The 22,903-nt window shown below is 39.9% G+C and overlaps 1 pseudogene; it reads right to left on the bottom strand.

The window, feature by feature from the left end:
* Window positions 1-1,690: 1,690 nt before the first annotated feature.
* LOC116757037 lies at window positions 1,691-2,400 on the bottom strand (annotated as a pseudogene).
* Window positions 2,401-22,903: the final 20,503 nt, after the last annotated feature.

Here is a 22,903-nt window from a genome sequence, read left to right as displayed (position 1 = left end):
GAATTTTTTGAAATGTCATAGAATGTCAGAGGTAGAGGTAATCTTGAAAGACTGTAGACTGCCTTAGTAATCATCCCATGCAACCATTTTATTTTACAAATGCTTGGCATAAGGAGAAAGAAAATTCATCAAAGTATGTGAATCACCTAAGGTTTTTTCCTTAATTGAAACATAAAATATATATAATATATTATATCTATAATTTGGTTTATGAAATAAAATAATAAATTCTGATGATTTTCAGTCCCTTAAAATAAATCTCAGTATACTCTAATCCAAAGCCTCTTCTAAGGATAACTTGAAATACCACTCCTGTGTTGATGGAAATGTCTACTCTGGCCAGACTGATCTTCTCTCCACCATTAGAATAAGCCTTACAAAGCATTTCTTTCTGAGCTCTAACACACTCGATATATTTTCACAGGTTGAGTCCACTGTCTTTGCCCCTGTATTACTATACATATCTTGACTTCTTTCTTCCCTGTGGACTTAATTCTAGGTTGAACTTTTAACATGGTAGAAAGTTCTCAAACTGCAAGTTTGGGGCTTCCAGTGTCAATCAGACTTTAGGAAAAACAAGCAAAGTCCAGAATGAGATACACTATTGCCAACTATCACTAACAGTAACATTACAGCTAATAGGTAGAGAGTGCTTAGTAAGTGTGAGACAACTTAGTAAGCGAATTACCTCATTATCATGGTACCTGATTTTATCTGGAGGTTGGTGATATTAAACTCTCCATATTTCCTACAAAGAAAGAGGCTCAGGGACTTCCCTGGTGGCACAGTGGTTAAGAATCTGCCTGCCAATGCAGGGGACAAGGGTTCGAGCCCTGGTCTGGGAAGATCCCACATGCCGCGGAGCAACTTAGTGCGTGTGCCACAACTACTGAGCCTGTGCTCTAGAGCCCACGAGCCACAACTACTGAGCCCACATGCCACAATCACTGAAGCCTGCACACCTAGAGCCTGTGCTCCGCAATAAGAGAAGTCACCGCAGTGAGAAGCCTGGGCACCGCAACGAAGAGTAGCCCCTGCTCGTCGCAACTAGAGAAAGCCTACGTGCAGCAACAAAGACCCAATACAGTCAAAAATTAATAATTAATTATTAATTAATTAATTTTTAAAAAAGAAAGAGACTCAGAATTAGGAAATTCTCCCAAGGTCACATAATTAGAAATAGTAGAACCAAAATTTTAATCCTAGCAGTCTGATATCAGAGTCCTCTCTCTTAACCACTATGCAAATAACCCTGCCTATAAACCTATGATGGACCATAGTGAGAGACAAAGCTGGAAAATAATTTGTGATTAGATTTATTGGGAGGCTTCAAATTTTGTGCTACAGGGCACAAAAGAGGGGCACCTAACCCAGCCTGGGGGGAGTTCCAGGAAAATTTCATAAATGCGTTTCCTTCAGAGCTGAGTTTTGAACAAAAAGTAGGAGTCACACACTATGGCAGAGGTGTTCTCTAATCAGTGGGAAGACCATTGAGGAAAGAATGGAGGTATAAAAGGGTATGGGGCACTTTTTTTAAACAATTTATTATGATTTATGTGTCATTTTAAAAATGTCAGTCCATTAAACTATGTAGAAATAAGTATGAAAAAGTTGACAAGACAAAGTATAATTCAGATATGTTTAAGTAGATAGATTGTCTGAAATTCTGGATTTTTCAGTCACTTTATTATTATGCTAGGGCAGCTAAGTAATCCTTAACTTCAGCTGGAGTAAGACGTGTAAACCTGGTTTCACTGAAGATTCCAACTTCTATGTAATCTTCTGTCCTTTGCCCTTCCAAACTTTCCTCTAGGATTAATTTGACTGTATGAGTGGCATCTTCAAGTTCCAGATCTTGGTTATGTCTTTTCTCAAGGAAAGATTTCCCATTCACATAGTTCTTTCCCATTGATGTGACTTTCCAGGCAAAGTAAGGTCCAGATGGATCTGACTGAAATAAATATGGTCATCCCTCATTCCATCCACAAATAGTTAAAAAAAAAAAACCTCCAAGTGGAGGCACACCACCTGACTGGGTGTATTCTTGCATCACAGAAGTTAAGCTCTGTACTAGCAGAGTTGTGAGAATGGTTTCTCAGTAAACAAGATAGATTGCTGAAGTAGTTTTCCAGCTCTGTGCACCGGCACTCTGAGATCTGGACTTATGTCACCGTACACCAAACCTCTATGCTTGGTCATCACGTCCACTTTGTGCACACTTCACTCATCTTACAGAATGGAGTTCTGTTTCTTCCCAGTTGCTGATACCACACCATTTGCATCTATAATTCCCAGTCAAGCGGCTCCTCCAGCTACAGCAGACAAAGCATATTCAATCTGGACAAGTTTTAGATACAGGCTGAATGCGGTCAGCGAAAAGCTATAAATGTGCCTCACCATCTTTACCTGGAGATCCCTTTTTTGTCGTTTATAGCAGCTTTATTCATAATTGCCAAAAACTAGAAACAACTCACATGCCCACTCATCAGTGAGGAAAGCAGAGTGAGTTCACTGATTGTTGAGTAGGCAGTTGGTGGGTATCAAAGGATAACATTAAAAACTCCCAAACCAGATAGTGAAGAGTAAATAATAAAACAGAGGAATGGAGGCCTTTCAAAAAGATAACAGTGCAAAAGTAACTACTAGAAAAGTAAAACCTTCCTAAATACCAAAAGGAAAATAAAATTAAAGAAAAAAAACACATCACGTAAAGAAACATGGAAAACAGTACAGTACATAGAAAATAATTTGAAAAAGTTAAGACCAAACACAAAAACCCATCAATAAATGGACTTAACTCACCTATTAAAAGAAATAAATCTCAATTATATTCACAGAGCAAGATCTAACTTTATGCTGTATTCAAGGGACACATGTAAAACAAAGCGATTCAGAGGTTTAAATGAAATGAGCAAAAATATACTAGGAAAATATAAATAATAAGAAAGCAAGTTTTCAGATTCTGATGTCTCAAATAAATAGAATTTAAGCCAAAATTCATTAAAGATAACCAAGGTCCATATAAATACTGCTTTAAAATTCACAAAAAAGATCAAACATCTCTGAGCATCAAAGCACTAAACAAGGTCGAAGCTAGTTTTATTAAGCAAAACCATAGGAGATGCAAAGAGAAAAGGAAACATACTAATAATAGAAGATTTCCACTCTCAGTACAAGATAAATCAATAGACAATAAATAAATGTATAGAAGACCTAAATAACATATTTAATAAGATAGCTCTTACAGACCTATACTGAACTTTAACCCTGATAACAGAAAGCATATTTTCTTCTCAGGAGCACATAGTCTATTTACAAAAGTGATCAAATATTAGGTCACAGGGGAAACAATAGTAAGTTGCATAAGACAGAAAAATAACTCTCTGATGACAATGCAATAAAACCAGTAATTATTAATAAAGTATTTTTTAAAAAGCTGAAAGACCCTTCCTCCTGGAAATTTGAAAGCTGCTATTTAACTGGCACAGGCCAGAGGAGACTAAGGAGATATGACAACTAAATGTAATGTGATTCCCTGGATTGGCTCTTGGAACAGAAAAAACATTAATGGAAAACTGAAAAATCCAAATACAGTCTGGAGTATAGTTCCCAGTATAGTGTACCAATATTGGTTCTCGGTTTTGACAAATGTACCATGATAACCTAAGATATTAACAACAGGGGAAATTGGTTGAAGACTATATGGGAACTCTGTATTATCTTTGCAACAGTTCTGTAAATATGAAATCATTCCAAAACAAAAAGTTTGTTTTAAAATTTTTCAATTGAAAAACACTGCTATCAAATAGCTATTAAGTACAAAGAGCTTTATAACCGAAATAACAGAACTTCTAAAAATTATTATATTATTTTTGACTCAGATATTTATTATTCTCTAAACCATGACCAATGGGCCTACTTATCATTCATAAAACCTCCAAAAATCTATTAAACTTTCTAATGTCTGTACACTGAAATCAGTATTACAAGCCATATTATTAAAGAATTATGATAGCAAAACTGAGTGCTTGAGAGATTTTGACATAGAGCCTAATATATAGGTAAGAGAAGCCAAAAGACTCACCGTTCCTCATTAATCTTTATAAATGGTTGAAACACTACAATTCAGAATCTGTGCGATAAATTTAAATCTGTTAAGAGAGGAAAATTCAAAGACTTAAATACTTTATCAATACAAGAAAATATTTTTTTAAAGCTAAACTCCCAACTCATAAAAGCCAAAACAATAAAAAAATAAAAAACCCACCACCACTACAACAAAAAATAAACCATGGGCTTCCCTGGTGGTGCAGTGGTTAAGAATCCGCCTGCCAATGCAGGGGATACAGGTTCAAGCCCTGCTCTGGGAAGATCCCACATGCCACAGAGTGACTAAGCCCATGCACCACAACTACTGAGCCCATGAGCCACAACTACTGAAGCCTGCACATCTAGAGCCTGTGCTCCGCAACAAGAGAAGCCACTGCAATGAGAAGCCTGCGCACCACAACAAAGAGTAGCCCTTGCTCCCCACAACTAGAGAAAACCTACGCACTGCAACAAAGTTCCAACACAGCCAAAAATAAATAAAATAAAATAAATAAATTTTTTAAAAGCTTTAAAATAAATAAATAAACCAAAATATAAGATAAGGAAATAAATAATAACTATAAAAACAGAAATTAATGAGGGAGATGACAGAAAAGCAGCATATCTAATTAGTAAGACAAAATATTAATTTTTAAACAGTAACAAAATGAATAGAACACTAACTTAATTGTAGGAGAAGGCACAAATACACAAAATTAATGCATTGGGGGAAATAATCATTGACATAGAAGACTTTTAAAATAAGATTAATTTGCAGACCTCTATACAAATACATTTGAAAAATTAGATGAAATGGATAATTATGTAGGAAAATAGTTTTCCAAAACTGACTCATTAGATAGAGAGTTCAAAGAGATATATTGCTGTAGAAGAAATATAGAAAGTTTATAAATTGCTTGTATAAATTAAAATAAAAAGAACCAAAAAAAACTTTTGAAAAATTAAAAAGGTGAATTCTAGACTCCCCACCTATTCTGAAGTTCTTCATTTTGATTCATTTTATTTTTTTCCTGGTACTCTCTTCTGCCATTTCCCTCCATATTTTTCAGCTTGAATACTGGTTCAGAAAGAATTTTCTCATCTAAATTTCTCTTTTTTGGCTTCAATTCATATGAGAAGACCTTCCAGTAACTTCATCAATAATGTAATTTCAGTTGATTGGTCTTACATCTAATCCCAAATGGCAAATATAACTTTCATATGCCCTTCTGAAAATCTTATTGTTGCTTAAAATATTAATTTGTTAAAGGCTAGAAAAAATTCAAATTCCAAACAAGAGACTTGGCTTTACATTTGAAATAGGTCTCTTCCCAATTGGACTTGATCAATGTCTTACGAACTGTCTTTGAATTCAAACCTGTCATGTTTCCCTCTGAACTCCTCCTAGAGGTACCATCTGATCTCTCCCCTCAGAAGCATTTCTCCTTCTCATAAACTGTCACTTGAGTGAGTAAACAAGTTTCTTTTTGGCATTTCCTCACTTTTGCCATTGTGATACTGGGTGTTTTTCTCTGAATTCCATCAGCCCTAGTGGAAATCACTGGCATGAACGATCAAAACCATTTATGTGGTTCACAATGAATTAAAGTAATTCTTTTTTTTTTTTTTTTTTTTTTTTTTGCGGTACGCGGGCCTCTCACTGTTGTGGTCTCTCCCGTTGCGGAGCACAGGCTCGGCGGCCATGGCTCACGGGCCCAGCCGCTCCGCGGCACGTGGGATCTTCCCAGACAGGGGCACGAACCCGTGTCCCCTGCATCGGCAGGCGGATTCTCAACCCCTGCGCCACCAGGGAAGCCCAAGTAATTCTTATTTTAATGGGAATAATAAAGTACTGAATGACCTTTGTTATCAAATGATAAAAAATATTGTTATTGATTATTCTTTGATTACTCTTTGATTATTCTTTCTTTTGAGTTTGATTATTTTTTTGTTGAGCCAGACTCTTAAGAAATAATGTTGGGGCTTCCCTGGTGGCGCAGTGGTTGAGAGTCTGCCTGCCGATGCAGGGGACACAGGTTCGTGCCCCGGTCTGGGAAGATCCCACATGCTGCGGAGTGGCTGGGCCCGTGAGCCATGGCCGCTAAGCCTGCGCATCCGGAGCCTGTGCTCCGCAATGGGAGAGGCCACAACAGTGAGAGGCCCACGTACCGTAAACAAAACAAAACAAAACAAAACAAAACAAGAAATAATGTTAATTGGACGGGTGCTATTTTTTCATTTATATGTTTCATGCTGTCAGCAGAACTTAAAATTTTAAAGAAAATCAAGCTTTTCTTCTAGAGGAGTTATAATGAATGTACAGATAACTCTGTATAAGATTTAGTTGAGACTGTGTCTTTTTAGTTGCAAAGAGGAAAATACAATTATTTATCATTTTTTCTTAAATATTCTCAATAGAATAAAAATTTAAAGATGCTAGAAAGTGTCCTGGTTTTATCTTTCACTCCCCTCTGCTATCTCTCTTCAATTTCCTTCTTTCTGTGACTTCTCTTTTCTTTTAGAGCTTAAGACAAATTTTGTTTTTCATCATTATCTTGGGTTAAGTTCTGTTGGGAAAGAAATGAGAAGCATAGGAGTTGATAAGCATAAAAATTCAATTCAAATAAAACTGGCTTTTGCATTTTTCAGTCTTCAAATAAGAGTCACAGTTAGGTTTGAGAGGGGCGTTCATTCTGCTGCAGTATTGATACCCACTTCTTATTCAGTAAGTATATCCTGTGTGCCAACCACTGGGAAGGGGTGTTGCTGGACTCTGGGGATAAAATGGTGAGAAAAACAAGACAGAAACCTGACCTCACAAAGTATAGAATCAAGTCAGAAGGTTAATTAAATAATCATGTAAATTAATGTAAGTTTGGAGCATGCTAGAAAGGAAAGGTAGGTGTCATGATGAGCACATATTACAGGGAGATCTTCCATCAGGGTCAGATGAGGCTTCCCTGAGGAAATGGCATTGTGGCTGAGAGTTGAAGATGGGTGGTAACCAGGCATGGGGTAGAGGATAAGCAGAGTATTCGGGTAGGGGAATGGACTGTACAAACCTTCTGTTTTCTGCAGAAGGTTGGTGTAATAGGAGCCATAAGAAGTGCTTCATAATATAACGTCACAGTAATGCATCAGTCATTTTGAGGGAAAAAATAGAAAAATGGGTCACAGTACTTAGCACAGAATAAGTACTAAATAAACTTGGGCTTCTATTATTATCATTTTCCATTTCAACAGGCCAACTCCCACCTCCCTCCACAGCTGCAGCTCTCCCTGCCTGCTTCCAAACAGCTTCCGAGGATGACAGAACTGTACTCAGCCCCCAGGCGAGAACCCCTTGCGATGCGTATTCTAAATTCTGTAACATAGCAGAAGTCTTCCTTGAATACATAAAGTTCATGTATTGTTCATTTAGCAAATACGTGTTAAGCAAGTATGTGATGAACAATAAAGACAGCTAACATTTGCTGAGGATGTACTCTTGTGCCAGGGATATCTTATGAGTTGTGAGCTCTTCAGAACAATTTTATGAGGCAGGAACTTTTGTGGCCATCATTTAGCAATGGAGGACAGAGAGGTTAAACAATTTCTCCAGGGCCACATACCTAGAAAGTGGCAAGGCTGGACTTCTAATGCAAGAAATCTGTCTCCAGGATGTGAGAGCTCCATACTGCCTCTTTGAAGACAGACAAGTCATTTGCTCACCTAGAGCTTACAACCTACTTGGAAAGAGGCAGGGAGGTGGTGGAAATTCAATAAACAAGTAATTGAATAGGCTGGATAATTGCCATTTGTGATTAGTCTTACAAAGCAATTAAATTGAGTGATGTGATGAATAGGGATTAAGGGTGGGCAGGGGAACACTGATTTAGAAAGAGTATTCAGAGATGACTTCTTGAGGAAGGGGCCTTAGAACTGATACTTAAAAGATGGAAAACAGACAGCTCTGTGAAAAGGGGAAAGATTCCCAGCAGAGGAAATAGCAGGTGCAAAGATCTTAAGGTAGGTCAAGATTGGTGCATGGGAGGACTAAAGGAAGCCAGAGCAAGAAGATGAAAGAGGAGGGAGATAAACCAGATCATGTAAGACCCTGCTGCCATGATGGGAGGTTTGAATGTCACCTGAAAAACAATGGGAAGCCAGTGGACATTTTAAAACAAGAACCAGGGTAAAAAGATCTGGTTAATATTTTTAGAGTTTCACATTAACCTTCACAGTGGAGAATAGATTATAAGAGTCAAGAATGAAAGAAGAGGGCTTCTCTGGTGGTGCAGTCGTTAAGAATCTGCCTGCCAATGCAGGGGACATGGGTTTGAGCCCTGGTCCGGGAAGATCCCACATGCCGCGGAGCAACTAAGCCCGTGCACCACAACTACTAAGCTTGAGCTCTAGAGCCCAGGAGCCACAACTACTGAGCCCACGTGCCACAACTACTGAAGCCCGCGTGCCTAGAGTCCGTGCTCTGCAACAAGAGAAGACACCACAATGAAAAGCCCGCACACCACAATGAAGAGTAGACCCCGCTCACGGCAAGTAGAGAAGCCTGCGCGCAGCAATGAATACCCAACGTAGCCAAAACTAAATAATAAATAAATTTTTTTTAAAAAATGAAAGAAGAGAGACCAATTCAGAGCTACTGCTGTCAACCCATTGAGAAGCGGCAATGGTTTACATTAGAGTATTGACATTGGACATGGAGAGATGGAAATAAAGATATAAATTTAAAGTCTTACTCATGAACTGGATGTAGAGAATGAGGCCAGGGAAACCAAAGATGACTCTTAGACATTTTGGCTTAAATAACTACAAATGGTGGTCCCTCCTAAGGGAGACAAGCAAAGAGCAATTTGGGAACAAAAGTCATGAGTTCCACTTTGAATATGAAGACTCAAATACCAATCAGATCTTCAAGTAAAGGTGTAAAGCACAAAGTTGTATATGCAGTTGGACCCTAGGGCTAGAGAAAGAAATGTAAGAGTCATCGACATGTATGGTCTACAAAGCCATAGAGATCCCCCAAGAGGGTAAAGAAGAGAAGAAGGCTTAGACCATAGTTCCTCGGTATCACTGGCTAGTTCACCATCCCTTTCTGGGTCTCAGATTCCCTACCAGTTCAATGGAAGCAAAGCAATAACGATACATCCTGTCTCAGGCTGAAGGAATTCCTTTTATTCATTCTTGATCATTCCTCTACATTGCTGGCGAGTATGGAGATATTTTTATTCTTTTCCCTAACAGGTTCTCAAATAGGTTGAAAGATTGATGAGGGCTTTGGAGCAAAACAAAGAATTATTCTTAGAACACAGTTCAATTTTCCTTCCACTGAATGTGGCCTGCAGATAAAGCTCCAGAAAAGTCCTTATTCATTTTCCTTTCAGAATGTTTATGATAATGGAGCCAGGGATGTTATTAACTTCTTTATGTAAACCTGATGAACCTGAGTGACATTCCATGGCTCTAAGGAGTAAAGAGGCACAAACCTCTGTATTTAAACCACATAATCATACCTGAAAACTCAGTTTCAGCACCAAGATTTACAAGGACCAAGCAGATGCTTTTGTCAGTCAATCAACAAGTATTTACTGTGTGCCCTTAGGGTGCCTGGTAGTGGATGAGACTGTTTTTGCGAGCGAGCAAGTGGGTTCTCTGCTTTGAAAACAGAAATTTAATCTCTTTTTCGTCCAAGCATTTCCCTTCAGCTTTTCCAATATGCCCTTTTTTGTGAATGACTAACAGAATAGCTCCTGCAAAGGCAGCCTGCAAATCCCAGGCAGAGGCCCCGAGAGGAAAGATGACTCATCTGCACCTGACATCAAAGCCTCTGCTCCTTTCAGAGGAGTAGGAAGAGAATGGTAATGGCCTGGGTAAAATGACCGAGGTGCCCTCATGAGTCTGTGTGGGTTGTGACGGCTCACTCCTCCCCTGCCTGATGATGATTTCAACCCAAAGAAAGCTTAAGCTGTGAAAGCACCAACTTCATTGTCAAGTTGACTGGAAAATTAAAAACAGGAGTTTTTCTTCCTGTCAAGTAATAGCCAATCTTTGTTGTGAGCTTTTCTCTCTTTGGAAAATGCTGAAGGAATGCAGTCCCTTTTCATGGTGTGTTTTGTATTGATTTGTGTCTTAGCTCGGGCTACTATATCAAATACCACCAACTGGATGGCTTAAACAACAGATGTTTATTTCTGGGATACCCAAGGTCAAAGTGCCAGGAGATTCGGTGTCTGACCAAGACCACCTTTCTGGTTTGCAGATGGCTGCCTTCTTGCTATATCCTCATGTGATGGAAAGAAAGAGAGCTCTGGTCTCTTCCTCATTTTATAAGGACACTAATCCCACCTGGGGGTTCAGCATCATCACTTCATCTAAGACTGATGAAGGTCCAAAGGCCCCACCTCTGTACACCATCACACTGGGGGTTAGGGCATCAACGTATGAATTTGGGAGGGACACAAACATGCAGTAAATAATAATTTACTTACAACATATTAAAAGTGATCATTTCCAATTTGCCTTTTACTTCCTGATTTCCAAGGACTTTACCAGGTTATGCACAGAGCCATTCCACTATTTAATCACACTTATTCAAACAGAGGTTCAAGTGCACCAAGTAGCCCCTGGGTCACAGTTCAACAAAGCTCTGACAATAGTCAAAAAAAGTCAAACAAATGTGCCCCTGGAAACTTTCTGGCCCCTTTGATATTGGTCCTGGTGGCTCCCACCCAGGCTGTGTCATTGTTTAGTCCCCTGGGTCATCTGATCTATTCTAAATCCTTCTCTTCTTTCCAGGGAAACTAGATATCTAATTAACAGATCAAGCCTAAACTCATGACGGTTAATGGGTTACTTGGTCTTCCTCTGAAATCTCCATTCAAGTAACCGTCCACTCCAGCACCCACAGATCACTTGATTCTCTGAATTTCTATTTCATAAAGGTCTTTGCCACGCCTTTCAGCATTTTTTGATACACTACTAAGTTTTCATTGTACCTTATAGTTTGTTTTGTGGTTCTTGAGAGAGGTAAACTTACTTTATCGTTATCCTAATTTTTCTTTTGTTCTTTTACTCAGAGCACCCATCACAATGCTTTGCACTAAAAGTTCACCCAATAAGAGTTTTTGAGGTTAAATATAATTTACATGATGGTGACCTCTGGAACTATAGTCTAATGGCATAAATCTAATAGCAGCATTTCAGATATTATAGTAAGTGGGTAAGAAAGATAATTCAGGGTAAGAAGGACTTTTGGGACCTCTTAACATATCCACATATACACTATTGATGTGGGAAACTAATTAATTTGATGCTAGTCCTGCCCCAGCTTAGGCCTCAGTGTAACATCGTCACCCAAGTTCACACAGGACTGATTAGTAACAGAAAACCAGTTGTTAACATCATGAGAGAAGGACCTAGCCTATGCACAACACTAGCAGAGGACACTTCCTAGAGTACAAGTTTGCTAAGGAAAGCATATTACAACAAACAGTAGATGCCTGATGAATATCGGAAAAGAGTTAAACAGAGATATTCTCAACAAGCTTTGGAAAGCTGAAGAAGTGCCCTGTCCTTCTCTAGACGGATAAAATTTTGGTCTCTTGAAATTGGAACCCCAATCTTTGGGAAATGCCTAGAGTCACCAAGACCAATTCTTGTTCTCTGACCTTTTTCTAAAGTTTATGTAAATCTGTATCTTCTGAACTCTATATCTGCATTTTATTTCAAAACTCTCTTCCTTTCCCCCTGTCTTTAGGGGGGTCTTTGCTGTGCTGGTTGTTACTATTATCACTCTCATGGAGACTCTGACTAATAGACCCCTGAAGAATATCTGCCTGGTAGCCTCTAACCCTTTGTATTCAATATTCAATCTGAAATGTCCCAAGTTTGGGTGTGTGTCTAGAAAGTGAATCAGTTACAGGAGTTCATCCTAAAGAGATCCAAACTCTCGGCATCTACTGGGGAAAAAAGGAAGAATCATAAATAATTACTAGAGTATATACATAACTGATTCACTTTGCTGTACAGTAGAAACTAACAACGTTGTAAAGCAACTACACTCTAATAAAAATTTTAAAAAATAATAATAAATAAAACTACATATCATAATATCATTAAAAATACTGCAATTTTTCAATTCACATTCAAAAAACAATAGTATTCTAGCTATATTCATATATCATCCACGTAAGTATCTTCATCATAAAAAAAATTATTATTAGAGATCAGAAAAAGACAGGTGGTTCATGGTTATTATACGGGAAATCTTTAGGGAAAGAGCAGGCTCAGAATGAAGCATGTGACAAGTGCAGGAGGAATAAAGGCACTTATACTTTAACTCTAGAAAATCAATGTGTGATGGTGTAATAATAATCTCAAGGTTTAATAATGTGAGTAATGTCACAGCTTGTGATAAAGCTGAGATTTGAGCTAAGTTCTTGTCTGGCTCAGATGCTTCTCTATATTTCCCACCATGTGCTGGGCCCGTGGGTTGCTGCCTCTCACCTCCAGGAATCAGTCACTATATTTCTATTGACTTTCTACTTGTTTTCTGTAGGCATTTCATCTCTGCCAACATCGATGCTAAAGTGGAATAAAAATGAGCTATATCTGCATGAAATATATCCTACATTTTCTTGAATATTACCTCATCTTATATATTTATTTCTTCATCCCATTCCTGAAATACATCAAGTTGAATAAATTTCCCAATATGGTAAGTATAAACTGATGTTCCAACAGCCTTGAATGAACCTTCATTTTCTGTCCAACAATAGTTCCTACTGTTATTTCTCTCGTTCTTCCATTGGTGGAAGATCTGAATGTCAGTAACTCCGCAGGGCCACCGCTTCCCCAACCCCCAAGTTCTGAAACTCATCAGAGGCTCAGGTCCAGCTCTGGAATATTCCTCCTCCAAGATTCTAGGTTCCAATAACTCCAACCTCTTTCCTCTTTTCCATAAGACTGTGAACTACCTCTGTGACACACGATGATTCCCTTTCAGCCTTTTCAACCTTCCATCCTGTCCAACGAATTCTTTATATTAAATTCTTTCTGCTAAAATGATGGATATCTGTTTTCATGACTGAATCCTAACTGATACAGTTATTGATACCAGAAATTGAAGTTCTTTCCCACTCACTGACTCACATTTGCTTTAGTAAGGTACCTAAAGTAACTGGTATTTCCTGTTCACCTAAGTCCAATGGGCACAATGTCATTGATGTTGTAGACTAGTGTGTTATTTTTTGGAATATCAAGATGATCAGCATCTCTGCATACTACATTGTGGCAGACAGTAAGAGAGTGAACACAACCCTGAGCCTATACTAAGAAGATATACTTTTGGCCCTGTCAGGTAAAAGCAAACTACGTCTAGTAGTCCTTGCAAATTGGCATAGGGACAAAAGCAGTCGTGAGGTCAGTCACTGCATACCAAGCGCCAGGGGCTTTCTGATTTGCTTCAGTAAAGATACTACATCTGGAACAGAGGCTACAATTGGAGTCACCATCTGATTAAGTTTATAATAATCCACAGGCATTCTCTCACACCTCTCTTCCTTCTGCATAAGCCAAATAGGCAAGAAAAATGTGGATATAATAGATTTTACCACCCCTGTGTTTTACAAGTCTTTGAGGTCATTTTGTGAAAGGCTTAGGGAAAGACTTAGAGTATATAGCTGTGATTCTGTGTGTGTGTGTGTGTGTGTGTGTGTGTGTGTGTGTTTAAACCAATCAGTAATGATATTTTCTCAGCACTACTATGTATCAGGCACTGAGCAAAGGATGAAAAGATAATGAGACAAGAGGGCTGCCCTCAAGGAGTGTTTTTTTCTGGAAGAGGCAGTCCAGTAGAAGTACATGTACACAGATAAACTGTAATACAATCATTAAGAGGGTACGATGATGTACAAAATTAAGCGATGTGGGACTACTTTATATAAGAAGAAAGCTACCATTTATAGAAAAGATCCTTGAGAAGCCTGTGAATACATTATTTTGGAATTGGCTTGAAGCCAGTGTTAGTAGTATAATCCGGGTCTTCTTGATACAGTAGGATAGTGATCAGGATTCATTTTCTTTTTTTAAATTAAATTTTTTTTTAATTTTCTAAACTCTCTCTAATGAACTTACACTTGTTTCATAATTTGAATAAATCTTGTTTAAAAATCCTCTCAGGGAAATTCCCTGGTGGTCCAGTGGTTAGGACTCCACACTTCCATTGCAGGGGGCATGGGTTTTGATCCCAGGTCAGGGAGCTAAGGTCCCACAGACTGCGCAGCATGTCCAAAAAATAAAATAAAATAAGATTTAAAAAATAAATAAATAAGATCCTCTCAAAAGAAAGCCCTATCCTATTTAACAGCTACACAATAATCCTCCTTCATATGTAGGCCCCAAAGCCAGATATAAATAATGGTGGTAATAATGATACTTGTGATGATGATAATCCAGTTTCACTGCTTACTTACCAGCTGTGTGATCCTGTACTCTCTGATTGTTTCCTCACATGTTAAATGGAAATGATAAGAATATCTACTTAATAAGATTGCTGTAAGAATTAAATGCACAAAGAAATACAAAGCCCCTAGAAAAGTGTGTCCCACATAGTAAGAGCTCAGTAAATAGTAGCAATAATAACAACAGCAACAAAATCATTGCAACTAGCGTCTACTGATCGTTCACTGTGTACCAGGCACTGTGCTATAACCATCTCAGTGGATAATGTCATTTGCTCTCCTAGCCAGACGTAAATAATGAAGATGAGATTTTAATTTCAACTGCCTTAGGTACCCACATTCACAGTCTTGCATTAGAAAATTGTGCACAGGTATGAATAATTCATTACTCCATTAGCTACTCATGTCTATAATTCTTTTCAGTCTTTCTACTTAGAAGACAATAGGACAGATCACATCGTCACACCATGACCTTGGACTTTTTCCCAAAACTGAACAAAAGCTTTGGACTCTTTCAAGGCAACACAGACTTGCTTTTACAACTTGCCCTTTGGAATAGGGACTGACTTCAGCATGGACCTTGGTTAGCAATCTCACTGCCAAGTGATCTAATTACTGTTGTGGTTGTATTTCCACTCGTTTAATGAGGCTTCAGTGGCCCAAGAAGGAGGAGCAGGAGGGAGAGAAAGGGGGGGAAGGGAGGAAAGAGAGAAAAGAGAGGGAGGAAGGAAAGAAGGGAGGGAGGGAGGGAGGGAGGAAATAAAAAAGAAGGAAGGAGGGAAGAAGGAAGGGAGAAAGGAAGAATGAAAGAAAGAAAGAGAAAGAAGAGAAAGAGAGAAGGAAGGGAGAAAGGAAGAAAGGGAGGGAGAAAATGACAAAAACAAACAAACGAAATCAGCTTTGAATATGTTCTGCACTGCAAGTCATAGGTGGAGGTATTTTTTAACCTTAAATAAGGATACCTTTAATAAAATCCTTCTTGCTCCCAGTTTATCCAGATAAAACCAGATTAAAAGGGACAGGCTCAAATGGGAGCTAGATGGAAACCCTGAGATAAACTTTTGGCAATCTCTCTTTAAAAATTGCTTGGGGCTTTTGAAGCTATATTTAGTCTTCTGAATTCAAGTCCACATCATAAATACAGTAACTAAGAGGAGCCTGATGTACCTGATATGCAGGCTGCTGAGTGTCTTTGAGGGGTATAATTCACATATCAACACCAGTTATTCTTATTTTTCTGTGTCATTCCCTCTTCAGGGACAATTTTAAGTCATCTGTGGGTAGACAGTTCAGCCAACTACAAGTAACTTTTTCAATTTTTATAAAATAGATCCTATACAATGAAACAAATGAACATAAGGGCACCTTATTCTCCTTTTTTGGGGTATTTTTCTCTCTATTTGCATCCTCCCTTAGTCAGGAACAACCACTTTGAGCAGGAGACATTCAAATATAAATGAGTAAAGTGAGGAAGTCAGACAGTTGGCTTTTTTTTTAACATTCTTTTTTTTGTGTTTTTTTGTGTGTTACTCGGGCCTCTCACTGTTGGGGCCTCTCCGTTGCGGAGCACAGGCTCTGGACGCGCAGGCTCGGCAGCCATGGCTCACAGGCCCAGACGCTCTGCAGCATGTGGGATCCTCCCAGACCGGGGCACAAACCCATGTCCCCTGCATCGGCAGGCGGAGTCTCAACCACTGCGCCACCAGGGAAGCCCCTTTTTTTTTAAATTGAAGTACAGATGATGTACAATATTATATAAGTTACAGGTAAACAATATAGTGATTCACAATTTTTAAAAGTTATACTCCATTTATAGTTATTATAAAATATTGGCTATATTCCCTGTGTTGTACAATAACAGATAACTGGCTCTTTATTGACAAATGGTGCCTATAACAAACAAGCATGGAACCTCTGTGGAATATAGCACTGAGCTTGTGTTGCCCACATGTCCAGGGGGCTTAGCTAGGTGTCTGCTGATCTTGGCTGGGCTCCATCACAAATCAGGGGTGAAAGCCAATATGGCCACAGTAAACCAAAGGGGAGAGCAACCTGAAGGTAGAGATGTTGGGTTGAGCCAGGTTCATGCAGATGATGATAAAGAATTTGAACTTGATATATGTGTGATGGGAAGCTTTTGGAGGCTTTTGAAAAAAGAAGTGCCATGATGTGATTATTATTTCAAAAAGATCACTCTTATTGCTACAGGATGAACTGTAGTAAAGCAAGAATGGAAATGGCCAGCTAAAGGACCTTTACGATATCCAGGCAATAAATTTTGGTGGCTTGACAGACTCAGATATAGAGAACAAACTAGTGGTTACCAGTGGGGAGGGGAGGGAAGGGCTATATAGGGGTGGGGGAGGGGGTACAAAATATTGGGTGTAAGATGGGCTCAAGGATGTATTGTACAACCCAGGGAATATAGCCAATATTTTGTAATAATTTGTAAATGGAAAGTAACCTTTAAACGTATAAAATTTTTTTTAAAAATTTGGTGGCTTGAACTAGGGTAGTAAAGGCAGAGGTGACAAAAATAGTCTGAATTTTTAAAAGCTTCTGAAGAGACATTTGACGGGTCTCAGAGGTAAGCTGGAGGTGAGGGAGAGGGATAAGCAAAGTCTAGAAGAAGATTCTGCAGGCTGGACTCACCAGTCAGCCCCACAGCAACATAGATTGGGTTCCCTTCTTAGCCCCTCTGACAGTTGTCCAGAGAGATGACATTGCCCCTCTCCTCCACTCTGACAGGGGGCATCAGCAGATTAGACATAAAGCAGAGTGTCCCTCACCCATGATTGCCAGTGGGAACACTGAATCCACACCCAGCAGGCTCACGGTCAGCAGTCTTGGGATTAAACCCTGTCTCTACAGTCTCTGCAAAACTACTTCACTTCTTGAGTCTCAACTTCCTCTTTACAATGGAAGTAATGACTGACAGCAGCAAGTGCTGGCAAAGATGTGGAGCAACAGGAACTCTCATCCATAGCTGGTGGGCACGCAAAATGGTGCAGACAGTTTGGAAGACAATCTGGCAGTTTCATAAAAAACTAACATACTCTTACCATACAATCTAGCAATCACACTCCTTGGTGTTTACCCAAAGGAGTTGAAAATGTAAGTCCACATAAAAACCTGCACATGGATGTTTATAGCAGCTTTACTCATAATTGCCAAAACTTGGAAGCAACCAAAATGTCCTTCAGTCAATAAATGGATAAATAAATTCCAGACAATGGAATATTATTCAGCATTAAAAAGAAATGAGCTATCAAGCCATGAAGTCATGGAGGAAACTTAAATACAAATTACTAAGTGAAAGGAGCCAATCTGAAAAAGCTACATACTGTATGAGTATGTAGACAAAACTACAGAGAAAGTAAAAAGATCAGCGGTTGCCAGGATTGGGGTAGAAACAGAGCACAGAGGACTTTGACGGCAATGAAAATATTCTGCATGTTATTATAATGATGGATGGATGTCTTTATAAACTTGTCCAGGACCATAGAATGTATAACACCAAGAGTGAAGCCTTAAGTAAATCATGGACTTTGAGTAATTATGATGTGTTGATGTAGGTTCATCCTTGGTTAAAAAAAGAAAAATGTACCATTCTGGTGAGTGATGTTGATAATGGGGGAGGCCATGCATGTGCTGGGGTAGGGAGTATATGGAAAACATCTATACCTCCTTTGATATTTTATTGTAAACCTAAAAATGCCTAAAAAATAAGAAAATTAAATGGGGGTAATAATGTCCACTTTGTAGTGTTCTTGAGCACTAAGTGGGAAGACTGTGTGGACAAGCACCTACCATGGTGTGACCCTCTCCCCATTGGAGCATCAACTTTACATGAAGCAAAGGCAGCATCCTCCATGAAGCATTAGTTCTCTGGGTTGTGAATAAGTACTTTCTGGAAAAAATGTTTCTATCACTCAAATACAATTAGGAAACACCAAATTAAAAGGTCTCTTTGCAGTAGGAGTTTCCCAAGCCTGCCATGGGCTCAGATGTACTGTGACTCTCCACGAGGGCGGAGAGACTGCAAAATTTCTGAACGTTTCTAAAGCATTTTTCATCACAGGACCTTATTTTCTTGAGTATCTCCTGCAAAGACTTGGACGTTTCACACCTAGGGGAGGAGCGGGGTAAAAGCAGAGTAGTCCAAGGACCCCCTAGTAAATACTCAGGAGAAAAAACCATTAACCCACTCACCTTCTCTGCAGGGAAGTGGGTATGATGAGGTCCAGTCTCAGACTTCAAGCTGCTGGGAAGGGTGGTTCGGAGGAGTGGACTCTGAGGCCAATTCCAAGAGATCAAATACCAGGGAAGCTTCTGGAGCCATACGGAACTGGGAGGTGAATGCAAGCAAGGAACCTGAGGTCAGAGTCAGAGATAAGAGTTGGAAAACCCCATCTCTATGGGCTCCAAAGCTGGGGGCAACAAAAGAAAAGAGGGAATATGGAGCCAGGGATGAGCACAGGTCGACAGAGAGGGAGCGATGTTCAGTCTTGGCTCAAGGTAAACCTTGTGACTATGGAATTGTGACCCTGTGTCCCTCCCCTGATCTCTGGCTTAGCATGTTCTATTTGAGCTGGGGCAGGGCCTCTTAGAGGCAAGGGCTGCTTAGATGATTGGGATGTTTGCATGGATTTGCCAACGGGACAGAAATGGGTCACTTTGCACCAAGGTGGGGTACCTCTGCTGGAGCAGCAAACATGGAGAGGCCCCTTGGAGAAGGTTGCAGGCAGGGAGGGACTCCAAGCAGGAGTCTGCAGAAAAGAGCCAGGGATGGGCCGCATGGTGAATGGCTTGTTTCTCAGTGTTGCACAGGCTTAGCTTGAGCCCACAGTGATTTCTCTCACTCTAGGTCGGAAGTCCACGGAGGACCCTGTGCAGGGTCCTGTGTATCTCCAAGGACATCCAGAAGTTGGAAGCACCTGAAAGACACAACCACGTTCCTCATTCCTCTCTTGCCCTCCTTCTGGTCAAACTTCCATTCTTCTATTTTGAGCACATTCTTGGCCAATCTAGGAATAGGCAAGAGTCCATTTTTAAAAACACTGTGAGCCAGGAATTTGCCCTTTCACTCAGCTGTTTCTTTGGCAAAGTTCCTCAACACATTTGTTATCTACCCACTCAACAGCATCCTGGACCAATTTACTTTCTGACTGCAGTGTGGCTGTCTCAGAAGAATGTCTGTCACTGCAACAGCTGATTTCCACTCATTCAAGTACCCATAACTGGGTTCAGCTGACATTTATTGAGGACTTTCTGATTGTTAGGCATTGAACCAAGATCTTACAAGCTTTACTTCATTTAATTCCCACAACAACCTTAAACAAAAAGGGGATTTTTTTCCCCTCAGTTTCACTGATGAAAAAATTGAGCAGTTAGGCAAAACACAAGGTCCCACAGAGAATAAGTGGCAGAGCTGGGATTCAAACCCAGCTCCAGCTTCAATATTAAATATGTTAACTATGACATCGAATAAGGAATTCTAGTCTAAACATGGCATTGAATAAGGAATTCTGGTCTAACTTCAGCACTAAATAAAAAATCTGGAGATGTGGGTTCCAGCTCCAACTCTGCAATTCGCTATCCAATAGGAAAGTCACTTGCTGAAAATAAATTTATTTTAAACTTATTCAAAAGCTTTTCAATTATAATAAAGACATGGGGTATGGGAAAGTGTTATGGGTGAGAGAGCTAGATTGCAACTTAACTGGAGTGACCAACAAAGAACTCTCTGAGGAGGTGACATGTAGGTAGTAAGTTCCAAACATGCAACATTTCAGAAGAAAGCAAGAGCTTATCACATGTTGGAGGTGCAGTTACATGGAGTGTACTGTGATCACTGAGGTAGAGAGACTGGGACAAGACCTCGTTCCACTCCAAGGAGTTTGGACATTATCTTACTGGCACCAGGGGACCACGGCAGGATTTAGAGTAACAAAGGGAAAAGTATCTTAGCTGTGCTTTGCTCAGTCCCAAAGAAATCACTGGCACAGGACCTGAGTTAGAAAATTCCTCTCAAATTCTTCATTGGAAAGACTAAAACAATCAGTGTCTCTTTCCCTGAAAAAGGGCAAACATTGTGAACTATATCTGATGTTTTTCAACAGAACAAAAATGTGACCATGATTATATTCCTGGTCAAGGCTGTGAAGACAGACTTTTACAGAAATAACCACAAAAGCCACAAGAAATGAGATATATGTAACAAGCCTTACAGTATCTGGTTTCAGAAAGACATAGATCAATTAAAGAGCAAAAGAATCCCACGCACCCACAGCATACTCTGTGGACACGTGGAGGAAGGGGTCCTGAGAGATGCTGGGAAAAGGAGAAGCTTCTTTAAGAGAAAATGAAGAATAGAGTGTCCTGAGCTTGAACACCTCTCCAAGTAAACTGTGCAACCCTGGTCACCTCCTTGCTACAAGGGTCCTAAAAGCCAGAGCACAGGTATCAGGAGCTGTCAGGTCTATTCCTTAAGTTCAAGGCAGAACATCCTCAAATTGTGAAATGTGCAGTTTATCCAACATCTGCGTTGAGCACTTAGGAGTGAGAAGACGTGGGTGAGCCATGGCAATCCATCAAGCCTTCCTAAGACAGACAAAATTCACAATCACAGACCCGTGGCCCTCACTAGCCATCACTTAATTGGTGGTAAAACACCCTCACATGAATTACTTAATAGTTACATAACTATCCCTCTATCCTAGGACCAATAGATCTAAATCTATCCATTTAGACTGGTCCTAATCTCTTGAACTATTGCAAAACTATTGCAAAGATCATCCTTGTTCAAGTAGATGCTCCATATTTTGGATTATTCCTTAAGTAAGATCTGGAATAGGCAAATTTATGGTGGAAAGGGACAGACAGCAAAAATGTTAGGCTTTGTGGGGCATGCAGTCTTCCTCCTCCTTTTTCCTCTTTCCTCTTTTAATATTTCTTTAAAACTGCACATCCATCCTTACCTAGCTGGTCATACAAAAAGAGTCCTTGGGTTGGATTTGGCCCATGGACCAGTTTGCCAACCCCTGCATTACATTCTCAAAATTCCTGGGTTAAAAGATATGATCAGGGCTTCCCTGGTGGCACAGTGGTTGAGAGTCCGCCTGCCGATGCAGGGGACGCAGGTTCGTGCCCCGATCCGGGAAGATCCCACATGCCGCAGAGTGGCTGGGCCCGTGAGCCATGGCCACTGAGCCTGCGCGTCCGGAGCCTGTGCTCCGCAACGGGAGAGGCCACAACAGTGAGAGGCCCACGTACCGCAAAAAAAAAAAGATATGATCATTAAAATGTTATTTACATGCACTAACATTGCTTCCTCAGCAACGTATGCTGTTCACCTGTGGCATCCAACATTGGGTGTCATGTTTAGTTTTCATTCTTTTTTTGCTAAATATCATTTGAATTTTCATTAAAGAAATTTTGCCAGAAATTCTTATCATTTCAATTTTACTAAAACTTTTTTAAGAGTTTGGAAATGGAGCCCATGGCCCCAGAAAAATAAAATGCCTCCTTATACCTTTCTTTTAACTGTACTGTGGGGAGGCAGCCTAACCATATCGTAGAAGGTACCGTTTCACATCAGGCCCTCAGCACACTGAGGATATTATGCTCCAAGGCTAGCCTGTGGCCTTTCCAAGCTATGTAAAAATTAGCTTTTCATTTGGGAATTATCCTGAATATGTCAAAGGAAGAGACTATTTTAAACCTAGAGTTTGCCTATGATTAAAGCTCGTCTTGTGTCAAATTTGTCCTCTTGGCCTCAGGGGTGATATTAGTCTCACACTTGCTTTGTCCAGTGAAACAAGAAATTAGTCCTGGCCCGCATCACAGCTGCAGACAGGAGCCCAGGAAGGACCCCACCGGGAGAAGGGGAGAAGGAAGACCACCATGTTTGCCTTAAAGGAATCCTCTTCTTTGAATTCAACATGTAAGAACTGGTATTCAAGTGCAATTTCTGTAATCTCTAATTTCTGTAAACTCACAGGATGCCCTGTTTTTCTTCCATGAAGCTATTTTAGGCAAAACAAACCATCTCCCCAACATCAGAGTTGGGATAGCTCTTCTGCCGCTTATCAGATTGATCTCAGATGGCCTGGACTGGCAGTAGCTTGAAGCAGCATCTCAGTTCCCTGACCAGAGATTGAAGCCAGGCCACAGCAGTGAGAGCACTGAATCCTAACCACTAGACCATGAGGGCCAGTGGCTAGTGACAAGGTCCTGGCTTGTCTGCTTTGATGGAAAGTAGTGAAGCAAGTAAGGTGCTTCATAGGAGGAAAAAGAGTATAGTACTTGTGGATAGACACACGGGTGGGTTCAGAGAGAGAATCACACCTCCA

Source organism: Phocoena sinus, chromosome 7, assembly GCF_008692025.1.
Source record: "Phocoena sinus isolate mPhoSin1 chromosome 7, mPhoSin1.pri, whole genome shotgun sequence".
Taxonomy (NCBI): Eukaryota; Metazoa; Chordata; class Mammalia; order Artiodactyla; family Phocoenidae; genus Phocoena; species Phocoena sinus.
Note: the sequence above shows the minus strand (reverse complement) of the source record. Positions and strands in the feature narration are given on the sequence as shown.